Raw genomic sequence first — 15,911 nt, forward strand, 5'->3', positions numbered from 1 at the left:
AAAAGAACAGATAGATCCCAGATGGCCCTTCCATCGCAGACGAGATAGAGACCTTTCATATACATGAATAGTTAGAGACCCCTGGAACTCCCGCTGGACCACGCCTCAACACGGGGCTGTATACTACTCCTCCGCCTCCACATGGCCTAGCAGTCACCTCTATCTGTGGCGGGGTCTAGTGCAGGTACGGCCCCTGGTCCATGGAAATATCCAGCGACAAGAAAACCGCCTGACACAAGACTTACGTCCTTTTTCCTGGTTAAAATTATTGCAAGAAGGATTAAAACTTGCCAACCTTACAGGACTTCACAGCCTGTCTGGCTGCTTTCTGTGTGCCACTCTAGGGCATCCACCACTAACCGCTGTCCCCCTGCCATGGGGATCCTCCACCTCAGCCCAAGCTAACAACCACCGAAACCTCTCATATGCCCCTATCCCTAACGTGCCACTATACCTAAACCCCAGTCAAGAAAAGTTTCCCTACTGTTTCTCAGGAACTAATTCCAGCCTCTGCAACATCACTGCAACGCCCCCTAACATCACCTTAAGAGCTCCGTCAGGCATATTCTTCTGGTGTAATGGAACATTATCTAAAAACCTATCAAGCCCCTCTGTTACCAACCTACTGTGTCTTCCTGTCACATTAGTTCCCCGGTTAACTCTGCTTACTGCCAGCGAGTTCCTAGGGTATACCGGTAACTGGACTAGTGCTGTTATTCACCCAGACCCTAGACCGAGACCTGCACGAGCCATATTTCTCCCCCTCATTGCAGGAATCTTCCCTCACCGCATCCTTCATGGCGGCCGGACTAGCTGGGGGAGCCCTAGGTCACACCCTTATAGAAAGTAACAAGCTGTACCAACAATTTGCTGTTGCTATGGAGGAGTCAGCTGAGTCCCTTGCCTCCCTCCAGTGGCAGCTCACGTCCCTAGCACAGGTAACCTTGCAGAACCGGAGGGCCTTAGACCTACTCACTGCTGAAAAAGGGGGAACGTGTATGTTTCTAAAGGAAGACTGTTGTTTCTACATAAATGAATCAGGGCTCGTGGAAGACCGGGTCCAACAGTTACGCAAGTTAAGCACAGAAGTAAGAACACGGCAGTTTGCTTCAGCTGCAGACCAATGGTGGAACTCATCTATGTTTTCTCTGTTAGCCCCCTTCCTTGGACCCCTACTGAGTCTACTATTTCTGCTTACCATAGGACCTTGTGTTGTTAACAGAATTTTGCGGTTCGTTAGAGAAAGGTTTGACACTCTACAACTCATGGTCCTCAGAGCCCAATACCAACCTGTAAACGCTGAAGCAGAATCAGACTTATAAGACCCAAGATTGGCTCTATACCTGAAAAGAAAAGGGGGGAATGAAAGGAGCCGGGCACATTCCTCAGCCCCGGGCTCAAAACAAACAAGCCCAGTACAAACACATCCCATCTTCCCATCTCACCACATATTGCCCAGTACAAACACATCCCATCTTCCCATCTCACCACATATCGCCATATGTCTCTCAAACTTCCTGAGCCCAGTACAAACACCACCAGGAAAGTCTCCGATAAGGGGACAGCCATTCAAAGTTTTACTGAAAAAGCGGGAACCAAAAGAATTCCTTTGTTCCCCTGTAACTCTCAGGCTATAAAAAGCAAACACTCGCATTGTTCAAGGCCCTCTTGTATGCTGTGAAATGGAGGGACCAGGTTCGAACTTGTAGTAAAGATCCTTGCCGCTTGGCTTTGACTCTGGACTCTGGTGGTCTTCTTTGGGGAACTAATGGTCTGGGCATAACACTTTCACTACTGTGGTCTGGGTTTGATTACCAGTCAGGGAACCAGTACCTTTTGGTCTGATATTTGTGTGACTTTTGGCTTTTTGGAGTACCCATTTGTTGTTGATCATTTTCCATTTCATGGACAGCTTTTGATTTTCTGCCTCCTTCCATCTGTGGGGGCATATGAGGCTTTTGGGCCTTTGTGTGTAGACAGTCAGCTGAGAAGTTGAGACACTAGAGAATATGGCTGGACACATGTGGGTTGAATCCCGTTTGCGGCTACTGAAACTTTATTTTCTTTGAACTGTCTTTGAGCGCATCTGTATCTTGTGAGGACTGCTTTTTACCTCTTTGGAGACACCTCATGTGTCCTTAGTTAAATTGCTGAGTCACTTGCAAAGTTACCTTTCATAAAAAAGTTTAAAAGTCAGGAATATTAGCTATTTATCCTAGCCAAAATCTGATAATAAAAGATCTGAAAATATATTTTTAAAAAGCTCTATGATCAGAAGTCAGCTTAATTAGAAGCTAATATTCAACATATATGTTGAATATATCATTATATACATAAACATATAATATACATATATTTATATTATATTATAACTATATTAAATATATAGGTATATATTTAATATAGTTATATATTTATATAAATATATACCTATATATTTATAGAAATATATTTAATTTATATTTAATTTATATTATAAATATATTGTTATATATTTATATATTATATTCTATTTATATATTATATAAATGTATAATATGTATTATATATTATATATAACATAATATGTAAATATTATGAAATACATAATAGATAAAATATTTTTATATTATATATTATAATAAATGTATTATTACAATATATAAATATATGTGTATATAAATATGCAAAAATATATTTATACAAATATATGTATATAAATATGCAAAAATATATTTATATAAATATATATATTTAAAGGCCTTTCTGCCTTTTTTCTTTGGGATCCTATTTCTGAGGATTTTTCTAGTTTACTGAAACTTCTTTTAATTGTATATTTGGTCTTTTTGTATGCTTCATTTCTTGTGGTATGATTTTTGTTAAGAAAAGCGTAAAACTTCATTGGCTTTTTGTTTCTCCTTTTTCTTTGCTGTCTTGAATATCACATAAAAGGATCTGTGGGAACATCTAAAGACCCTGTAAGAAACATAGAAAAGCTACCACTCACCCACTTTGTGGGATGATCTTCTGTCTTCCTGTGGAGTCTGAAGAGTCATGGGCAAGTTTTTATCAGCTCTAAAGCTCCACTCTCCTTTGCATTGCATTACCTGGTCTCTTTGGCTTTGGGGGTTCAAGGAATTACTTTGACCTATTAGAGAATTTGACCTTGTGTATGCAATGGCTGGTGGGTCACTGGTGAGGGCTGCAGTTTTGGAGGTAGCTGACAGTGGTTGCAATTAATAGTTATTACTGTATGTAGGCTACTTGTTTCTTTGCTCTATTCTATAAAAAAGGCATAGTTGAATACATGGAGACTGTGGGAATACTCACCACCAAGGAATAACTATCCCATGGTGGATGGGCTGATCACAGAATGGGCTGATTGATATGGGTCTCCCACCCACTAATGCCTCACACACAATCTGTCACTCTCACTAATGCCTCACACACCCCCACCAGCCTCAGGGTGACATCTTTGTAGTGAGGTGTACTCTGGAAACACTGTGCAGCCCAGTCCTTTGGTGTTTCCCTCTTTTGTGGGAGACCCAGGGTTCAGTGTAAAAGTGGAATCCTTGATTTTTAAAGATCTAGATGCTCTGTCTTCCAGCTGTGCCTACTTTTTACATATACAAATATTAGGCCCTAAAAACTGCAAATGTTTTGTTTGCCCTGTTCCTTAATGGGCTCTGCCCAGAACTCAGTGGTCTAAGTAGAAAACAGATACTAAATTAGAAGCCACCTATATGACTAGATTGGTCTCCAAAATATGACTTTCTGACATTTAGGTGTTTGTTTTTGTTTTTGTTTTTGGTAGGGTTTTCTGTATTTTTTGTTTCGTTTTGTTTTTGTTTTTGTTTTTTGAGACAGTGTATTAGGCCATTCTTGAGTTGCTATAAAGAAATTCCTGAGACTGGGAAATTTATAAGAGGTTTAGTTGGTTCACAGTGCTGCAGGCTGTACAAGAGGCATAGTGCCAGCATTTGCTTCTGGAGAGTCCTTAGGAAGCTTACAATCATGGTGAAAGGAAAAGGGGGAGGAGGCACATCTCACAGCAAAAGCAGGAATAAGAGAAAGAGAGTATGGGGGGAGGTGCCACATACTTTAAAATGACCAGATCTTGCAAAAACTCACTTGGCACCAAGGGGACGGCCCTAGCCATTCATGAGGGACCTGCCCCCATGATCCAAATACCTCCCACCAGTTATTACATTTCAACATGAGATGTAGGTGGGGACAAATATCCAAACCATATCAGACTGGGTCTTAATCTGTTGTCCAGGCTGGAATGCAGTCACACAATCACAGCTCACTGCAGCCTCAACTTCCTGGGCTCAAGCAATGTCCTCATCCTCCTACCTCAGCCTCTCAAGTAGCTGCTATTACAGGCACACGCCACCATGCCTGGCTAATTTTGTTGCTTTTGTAGAGACACAGTTATATACCATGTTGCCCAGGCTTAGCTAGTTATTTTTAAAAGGCTTCTGAATTTCCTCTCTGCTCATTTGTATCTTTCATTGTAACATCCTATGTGATTTTCTATAATTTTGTGTTACATTGGTGTGTTTGTCTGTTTTGTGTTGCTATAAAGGAATACCTGAGGCTTGGTGATTTATAAAGAAAAGTTTATTTGGCTCACTATTCTGCAGGCTGTACAAGAAGCATGATGCCAGCATCTGCTTCTGGTGACAACCTCAAGAAGTTTACAATTGGCCACGTGCGGTGGCTCATGCCTGTAATGCCAGCACTTCGGGAGGCGGAGACAGATGGATCATTTGAGGTCAGGAGTTCGAGACCAGGCTGGCCAACATGGTGAAACCCCGTCTCTACTAAAAATACAAAAATTAGCTGGGCATGGTGGCATGTGCCTGGAATCCCTGCTACTCAGGAGGCTGAGGCAAGAGGATCACTTGAACTTAGGAGGCAGAGGTTGCTGTGAGCTGAGATCACACCACTGTACTCCAGCCTGGGCAACAGAGTGATACTCCATCTCAAAAAAAAAAAAAAAAAAAGAAAGAAAGAAAAGAAAAAGAAGCTTACAATCATGGTGGAAGGCGAAGAGGAGGAGCAGGCATATCACATGGCCAAAAAGGGAGCAAGAGAAAGGTAAGAAAGACACTAGACTCTTTTTAAAACCAGATCTCACATGAGCTAATGGAATAAGAACTCACTCATTACCACAAGGACAGAACCAAGCCATTCATGAGGGACCTGCCACCATGACCCAAAAACCTCCTACTTGACCCAACCTCCGACACTGGGGATAACATTTCAACATGAGATTTGAAGGGGACAAATACTCAAACTATATCACTTGTTGTCCATTTTTAATCTTTCTCTAACATACCCAAACTTCTTCTTGAAAACGCTTAATTTTCTCTGTTTTGAGATGTAAATTTGCTATCCTGTTTTTCTTAAAACTTGGTAAGATCTTCAGCCATGAAGGACAGACAAACTGTAACCTTTCCATTTACAAAGCTGCATTTGAATTCAACTGTCCTTTTAAACTGAGGAGTTTTACTGGTCTCGTGGCTAAAATTTTAAAGATGTAGGCCAGGTGCAGTGGCTCATGCCTGTAATCCTATCACTTTTGGAGACCAAGGGGGGATGGATCACCTGAGGTCAGGAGTTCAAGACCAGCCTGGCCAACATGGTGAAATTCCATCTCTACTAAAAATACAAAAATTAGTCAGGCATGGTGGCACACACCTGTAATCCCAGCTACTCGGGAGGCTGAGGCGAGAGAATGGCTTGAACCCGGGCGACGGAAGTTGCAGTGAGCCGAGATTGCACCATTGCACTCCAGCCTGGGCAATAAGAGTGAAACTCTGTCTCAAAAAAAGAAAAAATGATATAAAGTATTTATTTGTGTTTATATTTTATGGATACATGTCTATGTTTATAGATTGCCTGTATGGTACCAACTTGACATAAATAAATTAGTACTCATAAATTAAGTAAATAAGCCCAAACACTTTTCAAGTTCACAAGGCATTAGTAATCTGTGGTAAATGAAGATAGTTTAAAATTTGGGGTAAAATAAAGTAGAAACATTTTCTGAATTTAATTTAGATATTTTTCTGGGTCTATTTGTTAGACAGGTTTACACTATCTCTGCTATTTTTTTAAGGACCTAAAACTGAATGGACATAGAAAATTGAGGAAAGAAATAAAACTGTAACAATTATAAGAGGTTATAAAAGGTTCATGGAACCTTTTTATGTTTTTTCTTGTGCAGTCAAAACTAATTGCAGGCTGGATGCAGTAGCTCACACCTGTAATCCCAGCACTTTGGGAGGCTGAGATGGGCAGATCACTTGAGCTCAGGAGTTTGAGACCATCCTGGGCAACATAGTGAAACTCTCTCACTACCAAAAATACAAAAGGAATTAGCTGGGCATGATGGTACACACTTGTAGTCCCAGCTACTTGGGGGACTGAGATGAGAAAATCGCTTGAGCCCGGGAGTCAAAGGTTGCAGTAAGCCAACATTGCACCACTGCACTCCAGCCTGGGTGACAAAGTGAGACCCTGTCTCAAAAAAAAACAAAAAAAGGAAAAGAAAACAATTGCAATTGGACTGATCTGTTTATAAGGCTTTATTAAAATTAGCTTTAGCATTTATAATACACTGGCACAAAGTTAGAATTTGGATTTCTCTTTTGAACAAGATTTTTGTATATATTAATAACAAATAGTAAAAGATTTTTGTTTACCTTTTGAGTAAACTGCAAAAAATATTAGTAATAAGAGGAGAGAATTTCCCTAATGCTGTTTTTATTATGTCTTTTGATTGTTTGGAAAACTGAATCTCCTCTCTGTCAAAGAGTAAAGTTTTTGCTTTTTGAAATTTTTGAATTATCAGTTTGGCTAAATGAATAACTATTATCTTACAGTGACCTGTAATCTTATTTTGATCAAGTGTTTTAAACCTTTGATATTTGACAAACTTTCCAAAATCAAATGTAAAATTCTAACTTAAATGTTTTTGACCTCAAGCTAACTTTTGGGCATTAAAGCCCTTGGAAGTCCAAATAGGGCCCCTGGAAGGCCAAAAGAAACATATTAGGCTAATTTGGTATATTAAAATCATACAGGAAGCTGATCAAATAAAAAATGTTGTTTAATTTTCTTTGAGTTGTATTTGTATAAATCTGTTATTAATATGCATCCCAAAATTGTATCATATTGCTAAAATGTTGATAGATCTTGTTATATGTTATTGGTAATAATTGTTATCCTGTTAAATTATTGTATACCACAGAAATAATGAAATTTCTTTGTCAATTGCATCAGTAATCATGGCTCTTCTAACTCTTTTGTCATTCACAGATGATTATTGTTTTACTTGGATTCTTTTCAAAAGTGGTTTGTAATTGGCTACAGCCTAAAATCTGCTTGTTCAAAAAAAAAAAAAAAAAAAAAAATCCATGGAAAGGGCCCTGACAGCACACACACTTAAACACAGTTTTCTGATAACTTTGGAATTCACACCGTTGGACTAGTTAAAAACTTCTAAAATAATTTTTTAAAATCTAATAAATTAATGAAGATTGCTAATCCAACATCAAGCAGAATAAAAGTTAATTACATGGGGCTGAACTGACAAAATGCCAAAATAATATTTTCATAACCTTTTTTTGGTTTGAGACATTGCTGATACTTTTTATGTTTTGTTTTCCAGAGTCAAGAAAATTGTTTTTTTCTTTTGAGCTGTACATAGCTTACAGTAATTGGATAAATTACACTTTTGTGAGAACAATTGAAACACTAACCTTTCTCTCTACCTGATGTCTCCAGAATTTGGAAAGTATTTGTGAGTATTCTTCACTTTTGGCAATATAGTTATTTGTACAAATTCGATAGGAATCTGTTTTCTTTTGTAACAGAACACAGTTGGATACACTGATTATTTTGCCAAGGCTTTCATTGGAATGGCATAATTTTTTAATGACCAGACTGCTTTGAGGATTTGAAGTTGACTTTATAGAGCCTATAAAAAGCCTGTTGGAAAAATTAGCCTGATACCTTGTCTACACAGTTTCCTTACAAGGTTCCTGACCTTGCGGTAGTAAAGAATGTCACTCTCTGGCAGGCCCAGGAGCCTCAGGATATTTTGGGGACCTTGACAAGAGAGGAGTGTATCCAATTTATACAGGAATTACAAGTGCAGTCTGACTGTGAATCCTTGTCTTGGCTTCTCAGCCTTGAGAGTTTTTAAAAGTTGAATGTGAAATTCCTTATGAAAAAGTTCCAACAAAGCCAAACTTTAAAAGAGCCTATATGTGGTCAATCACTATTTTTGCTGTACTTTATGCAAATAATCAGGCCAAATATAATAAAACTAAAACTTATTTTGCAAATAAATTGGTCCTATTATGATTTGCCTTTAATAGAAAAGGGGGACTGGAGAGAGAAGAATTATGTTTCAGAAGAAAATGATAGCATACCTGTTGTTAGATTCTAGCTTTGTCCATTATTTTTAAGTTGTAATTATTTGCCTACATTTGAACTAAATCTTGAATTCTTTCCTGGCTACAAGTCTCCAAGCTAACATTTAAATTTTTTTCTTCTATTTTTCTGACTTGGAATAAGTAGAAGTTAAAACTATGCTTTTCTTGAAGCCCTGCAGACTGGAGCAAGACAACTTGAATAAACTACGGGAAAAATCACTACAGCAACTTATATATAAACAGCTTTTATGCTTGTTGATGTATGGAATACTCAGAAAGTTCACTGCAACACCTGATTTAAACTACAACCAGGAGACTGTCAGATTAACACTACAATCTGAAGAACTACAGAGACTCTCAAAAAACTAGTGTATAGTCTACAGTAGATATTAACCTTTGTTTTTCTTCTGTTTTCATAGAAACACCTTTTATTAAAAATCTGTTTGCCTGCTTCATATATAGAGTCCTAGTCCATCTGTAATGCCACCCCCTGGAATGAGACATAGCTGTTTAACTGAACTGATCTATTCTTGGGACTAAGAGACTGATAAAAAAGATATAAAATGATATATTCAAATTTGCTCCTTTCTGCTTATCCCTTTTGTTTTTCCACTCCTTTGTCTGTCTGTTTCTGTAACCAAAAAGTCGTCCTGATCCAGACCCCAAGAGAGGGTTCTTGGATCTTGCGCAAGAAAAAATTCGAGACGAGTCCACAGTGCAAAGTGAAAGTAAGTTTATTAAGAAAGTGAAGGAGTGAAATAGTCCATAGATAGAGTAGGGCATTCCCAAAAGTAAGAGGAGGAATGCACCCACCCTAAGTACAGTGCTTGTTTATATGTAGGATAACAACAACAACAACAAATCACAGGGAGATGTGCTCTACTACAAGGGCTTGTGATAAAGGACTAATTTTCTCAATTACTATATTTTGCAAGAATTGATATTATTCTGTTTAAAGCAAAATTAGGAATGTCTTTGTTCTCAGGATGTCAGGATATCGGTCATTCCTGGGCCTGGGTCTGTTTAGTAAACATTTTTAATCTGTTTCCTTAACCAGAAACATCTACAGGCTAGGAATACCTAACCTCCTGGGAATCCAGCCCAGCAAGTCCCAGCCTTATTCTTCTAGATGGAGTCACGTTCAAGATGGAGTCACTCTGGTTCGAATGCTTCTGACATATTTTCCCCATCCCTTTTACAAGAGGACCCGTAATCCTAAGGGTTGCAGAAGAATGAAGATCCATCTTCTGTAACTTCATGCTGAACAGGGGCAATGATATTCCTACCTACCTGTTAGGGTCTCTTATATTCAGGGTAGAGAGAAGCTCAGTCAGAAAGCGTCAGTATGGTGAGGGTCATTTGTAACTCTGAGTCCCAGCAAAAGGGATAGCTGGAAGATTAACAAGTGTTCAATTTAAAAAAGCGTTGAGTAAGCTTATCTTGCATTCCTACACAAAAAGTACAATAGCAATGTATTCACAACAGCAAGGCAAAATAAATGAAATCATCCCAAGTAAACTAAACAGGAAGGCTTGCCGAGAACTGGGCAGTTTTTGGAACCAAGTTGATACAGGGTCGACTGACAGCGCATCAATGACAGAGATATGAGTGTCTAAAGCTTTCATAGGCTGGGTAATATTATGTAAACCATCCAGAACATACACACAACATTCAGTTTTGATCAAAGCACAAGTTTCCCCTTAGGCTGCTGTTAAAATTCCACAGCCATGCAATTTTGTAAGGTCACCTGCCTAATCTGAGAAGTTTCCTAAGTTAGGAAGGTAAGGCATGGTAAGTATTATTGAAAGTTGCAGCCGTGTGCTTGGCTAGGGCTTCAACTCGCAGCTCAATATCCATCGTGGCACCTGTGGGGAAAATATAGCCAACAGGTAGAACCACAAAAATGCCCATTTTTGTCACGTATGCCGAGCCTTTACAATTTCCCAGTTAGACGAGAGAGAGTCCAATTTGGTGAGGATGTGTCCTGGGAGATAAGGATGACCCCACATACACTGTCCAGTCCAATTATAAGGTAAGTATGGCCAGCCGTGGGTTCCGCAAGCCCATAACCATCCCCAAGGGGAAGGGTAGGCACCCGTTTTTGGTGAATTATGTTGCCATCCCAACCAAATATGGTCTGTTAAAAGAAGGGTCTGATTATGTTGTTGAGGCGGCAACCATCCTATATCATGTGTTCCAGTGTGGTGGTGACTATTATTGCACCTTTCAAAACATAGAGGTCCTTTGCCTGATACCAGTACTTGAACAGCTGTCATCTGCCTAAGTCCATCATGTACAGTATAACCTAAAGTTGGGGTGGAGTTTAGCTGTTTCCTAATTACATTAAAAAGTGCCTTTTTTTCTCTCCATAGGAGAGGAAAGGACTAAGGCCTGTGTGGCTATGGTACCGGGGAAAAGAGAGAATATGTTTACAATATTCAGTTTCCCAATCCTAATAAAGTCCCCATAAACTTAGGTTGGCCAGTTGAATATTCAAGGGCAAACCAGAAGTAGAGGAAAGTGGCAATTCTCCACATACCCAACAGTTTGTCCGATTATGTAGAGAAATTAAAGTCTGTGCCCACTCAGCAAATAAATTACTCTCTGTGTGATTCCATCTTATACCCAAAAGTAGGATGCCAGTCCATATCTTTGTGTTACCAATCCCTTTTGTTTATTTTGAACAGGAGCCAGAGGTCACTGGTTGATTCACAGGAATAAGCGGTATTAGTCTCTTGTGTTCCGTTGGCCTGTGGGATGTTATAAGAGACAAGTTTAATTCGGATAAGTGGACCCAGTTGTTTATTCCTAGAAGTTTAACTGCAGTTAGGATACTAAGAAGAACTTGCTAGGGTCCCTTCCATTTGGGGGAAAGTTGATCTGCTGGGGATCCTTCCTCCCAAGCTTTTAATGGGACACAATCTCCCAGCTGGGTTATAATAGGATTCTCTTCCTTAGTAGGGGAAGGAGTCTTTGGTTTCCATATCCAAGGGGTGTCTTTTGCACTTGTCCTGAGTTGATTACATAACTTTGTAGCGTGAAAGTATATATGTCTATCAGGAAGTCTGTAGTTAAGAAAGGCCTTCCATACATTATTTCAAAAGGACTGAGCTGCAGATTTCTCGTGAGGGGCCACTGGAATCTGTAACAAGGCTACAGGCAATAAAGACAGCCAGGTTGCTGATGTTTCCTGTTAGAGTTTAGCAAGAGTCCTTTTTAGCGTTTGATTGGCTCTACTTTCCCTGAAAACTGTGGCCTCCACACTAAGTGAAGGCAGTACTGAATTCCTAGGCCTGAAGATATGTTTTGGAGTATTGTCACTATGAAAGATGGGCCATTATCACTCTGCAATCTCTTAGGCAAGCCAAATCTAGGAAATGTTTCCTTCAATAGCAGTTTAGAAACCTCAATTGTCTTTTCAGACCGGGTAGGGAAAGCCTCAATCCTACTGGTAAAGGTGTCGATGAATAACTAAATATTAAACCCTTTACCTGGGGTAATCTGAGTATAGTCTACTTGCCAATCTTCACTGGGGTATGTTCCCCTAAGCTGAACAGACGTTACTGAAGAAGGAGGTAAAGATTGGTTATTCAGATTATTCTGGGCACAGAGTTTACAGGCCCGAGTTACCTGCTTTACTGTTTTAAATAAGCCTTTTACTAAAAAAAAAGACGAGACATTAACTGAAATTGGGAATCTCTTCCCAAATGAGTAGAATCATGCAAATGCTTAACTATTTCCCACTGATTAGCACCCAGTATCAACAGTTGTTTTCACTGATTACCCATCCAGAAGGATCTTGAATTAAACCCTGACCTTTAGTCCATTCTTATTTCTCTCAGTACATCTCGGTTCTCTCATTACTGGGGTGGTGGGCACTAATATGCCTACAAGTCCAGCTGGCTCCATTAATGCAGCGGCCTTAGCTGCAGCATCTGCAAAGGAGTTTCCCTTTGTCACACTACAGTCTCGTTTTTGATGCATTCTGAAACAGATTACACCCACTTCTTGGGCAGCAAAACAGCATCTAATAGATTTAAATTTTCCAAATGATGTTGCACAGGGGAGCCCTTAGCAGTTCCTCCCAGATAGCAGCATGAGCATGAAGTACCAGGAAGTGTAAATGTTGATTCTTAAGTCTTTTTCCAATTGCAGGGCTCTAATAAAAGCTACTAATTCTGCTTTTTGAGCCAAAGTAGAAGCTGGTAAGGCTTCTATTCAATTACCTCATGTTGACTGACAACTGCATACCCAGCTTTTCTGTTTCCCTGGTGCACAAACCTACTTCCATCTACAAGCCATTCTACTTCAGGATTATCTAGAGGCTTAGCCTTTCAATTTGGCCAGCTGGAATAAATTTGCTCCGTAACTTGTATACAAGAATGATTGTCAGGGTGCGGTGGCTCACACCTGTAATCCCAGCATTGTGGGAGGCCAAGGTGAGTGGATCACCTAAGGTCAGGAGTTCGAGACCAGCCTGGCCAACATGGTGAAACCCCATCTCTACTAAAAATACAAAAATTAGCCGGGCGTGGTGGTAGGCACCTGTAATCCCAGCTACTCAGGAGGCTGAGGCAGGAGAATCACTTGAACCAGGAAGGCGGAGGTTGCAGTGAGCCGAGATCATGCCATTGCACTCCAGCCTGGGGGACAAGAGCAAGACTTCATCTCAAAAATAAAAAATAAAAAAATAATGATATACGGTGCCTGTGGGTTCAGGCAGATAGGCAGCTGGATTAAAAGTCTAGCATACTTAAGAGTTACATAAAGACTCAGACTCATCTATGGATTTTCCTCAATTTTTCAGAAAAATGGCCAAACTTCTCTTTACATAGAGCCACATCAGACATAGAAAAGGGGACATGTACTCTTACAGTGCCTTCTTCTCTGTTCTCCACTTGTCTAAGTGGACAAAGATTTCCCTTTGGAGATTAAAAAGAGGCCTCACTACAAGTAGTACCTGCAAGGCTAGATTCTTCAAGAGGTGGTGGGTATAAAGTAGGACTAGACAAGTAAGGAGAAGGGATTGAAGGGGCTTCAGTACAACTTCCAGGTGGACTAAAGGGAGAAGAGGCCAATGCACTGAATATTCAGAGCTGACAGAGGAGGTTCTGCTCCACCCAAAAATGCCCACTGAACTTGGGGGGCTTGCATCAAGGGATCATCTATTGTGGCTAGTTTTTTTCCTCCTTTCCTCTCATCAAACATGCACATGCCTGCTGCAGGGTTTTCTCCTGACTGAACAACAAAAATGCTTGAACATGTGGCATTTCATCCCATTTTCCCTCCCTCTTACAAAACAAATCGAGTTGAAGTATAGTATTCAAGGCTGTAGTTCCAGTAGGTGGCCATTTTTCTTGTTTTTCCAAATAATATCAAGGCCAAACAGTATTACATACAAACACCAATTTCCTCTTCTTAAGCCCATTTAATTTAAACTGGTCCCAGCATTCAAGAATACATTCTAACATTGAGTCCTTTGGAATCAACAACATGGTTCCCATGAAGGAGGCAGGTGATGTTGGAAGAAAAGTTCCAAACCTACAAGACTGTTTTGCCACTGGCCAAGTTCCACTGAAACGGATAAGAGAGGTTTTAAGGCCAGTTGCATTAATGAGGAGATCCCCGCTGAAAACTGAATTCTCTTATTCACACAAGCCAAATAACATAAATGAGCTAAGCCATGCATCTTAAATAAACCACAATATGAAATCTGACAAAATAAATGTCAAATAAGGCAAACAAAATGAAGAGGATTTAGTTGGGGATGACCAGAGCAAGCATGTTCTGGGCAACAATGGTAGCATGGATTGGACAAGCAAAGCCAATTTACCTGAATCCAAGAAAGGAAAGAATTCTTTTAGTGTGCAAATGAAACAAAAAAGCAGGGAGAAAAGTCCCCTGATTTCTATCTGTTTTAGTCTGTTCTCATGCTGCTAATAAAGACATCCCGGTGACTGGGTAATTTATAAAGGAAAGAGGCTTAATTGATTCACAGTTCATCAGGGCTGAGGAAGCCTCAGGAAACTTACAATCATGGCAGAAGAGGAAGCAAACACATCCTTCTTCACATGGTGGCAGCAAGGAGAAGTCCAGACCAAAAGTGGGGAAAGCCCCTTATAAAACCATCAGATCTGGTGAGAACTCACTATCATAAGAACAGCATGAATGTAACTGTCCCCATGATTAAATTACCTCCCACCCATTCCCTCCCATGACATGTGGGAAATATGAGAACTACAATTCAAGATGAGATCTGGGTGGGGACACAGCCAAACCATATCACCATCCTAGTGCTTCTTTATTACACCTAGTGGGCATAGCTGCAGCAAAACATAACCACATCTATCTAATCTTACTGCTCATACCTGTTAAATACCAAATCTCAATCAGCAGTTTTAGAGATGGGACCTTAGCAGCTAGAGTTTTAAAATAAGCCAAATTATAATAAAACCAAATCCTGCAATGCATTTTGTTCCCAATGTTTCAAAAGCAAGTGGACAGAAATCAGGAGGTACACAGGGGAAGAGAAAGTTCAAATCCCTAAGACCAATTAAATGAAGTTTCCTGAAAATGACAGTGAAACCGAGACAGCAACAAAGAAATTGATTCATGCAGCAAAGAGGACAAGGCAGATTAATACAAAGAACATAGCAGTTAACATCCCACGGTGCCAAACCCATTTTTAGCCAAGAGGGATTTTACTGAATGGGGCCTCAACCCCCTAAACCTTGGGAGGGACTCCAACCTTCCTAAGTTGGGCCTGAACCCAAGTTCGGTCAAGTGTCTTTGACTTTTATTAAGAGGGGCCTTTAACCTTCCCTGTCTTAGGAGAGAGTTAAATTGGGCCTCTAACCTAATCCCATCCTCTACCTAGGTAAATGCACTCCACTTACCCAAAGTCAGCCACTTGGTGGAGTGCACAGATGATTTTCCTTTGGGTCAGGGGTCTCTTCAGTATAATCCCTTTGTGGTTCACCAGAAAGACGTTACTGGAAAGAGGTCCCGATCCACACCCCAAGAGAGGGTTCTTGGATCTTGCACAAGAAATAATTTAGGGTGCATCCACAGTGCAAAGTGAAAGTAAGTTTATTTAAAAAGGAGTGAAAGAATAGCTACTCCATAGACAGAGCAGGGCATTCCCGAAAGTAGGAGGAGGAATGCACCCACCCTAAGTACAATACTTGTTTATGTATAGGATAACAAAAACAAAATCACAGGGATATATGCTCTACTACAGGGTTTGTGATAAAGGATTAACTTTCTTAATTATTATATTTTACAAGAATCGATATTATCTTTAAAGCAAAATCAGGAATGCTTTTGTTCTCAAGATATGGGGATATCAGGACATTGCTGGGCCTGGGTCTGTTTAGTAAACATTATTAATCTGTTTCCTTAACCATAAACATCTAGAGGCTAGGAATGCCTAACCTCCTGGGAATGCAGCCTAGGCCTGCATTGAATGATGGCTTTTTCCTA

This window comes from Gorilla gorilla, chromosome 19, assembly GCF_029281585.2.
Source record: "Gorilla gorilla gorilla isolate KB3781 chromosome 19, NHGRI_mGorGor1-v2.1_pri, whole genome shotgun sequence".
In the NCBI taxonomy this organism is placed as follows: Eukaryota; Metazoa; Chordata; class Mammalia; order Primates; family Hominidae; genus Gorilla; species Gorilla gorilla.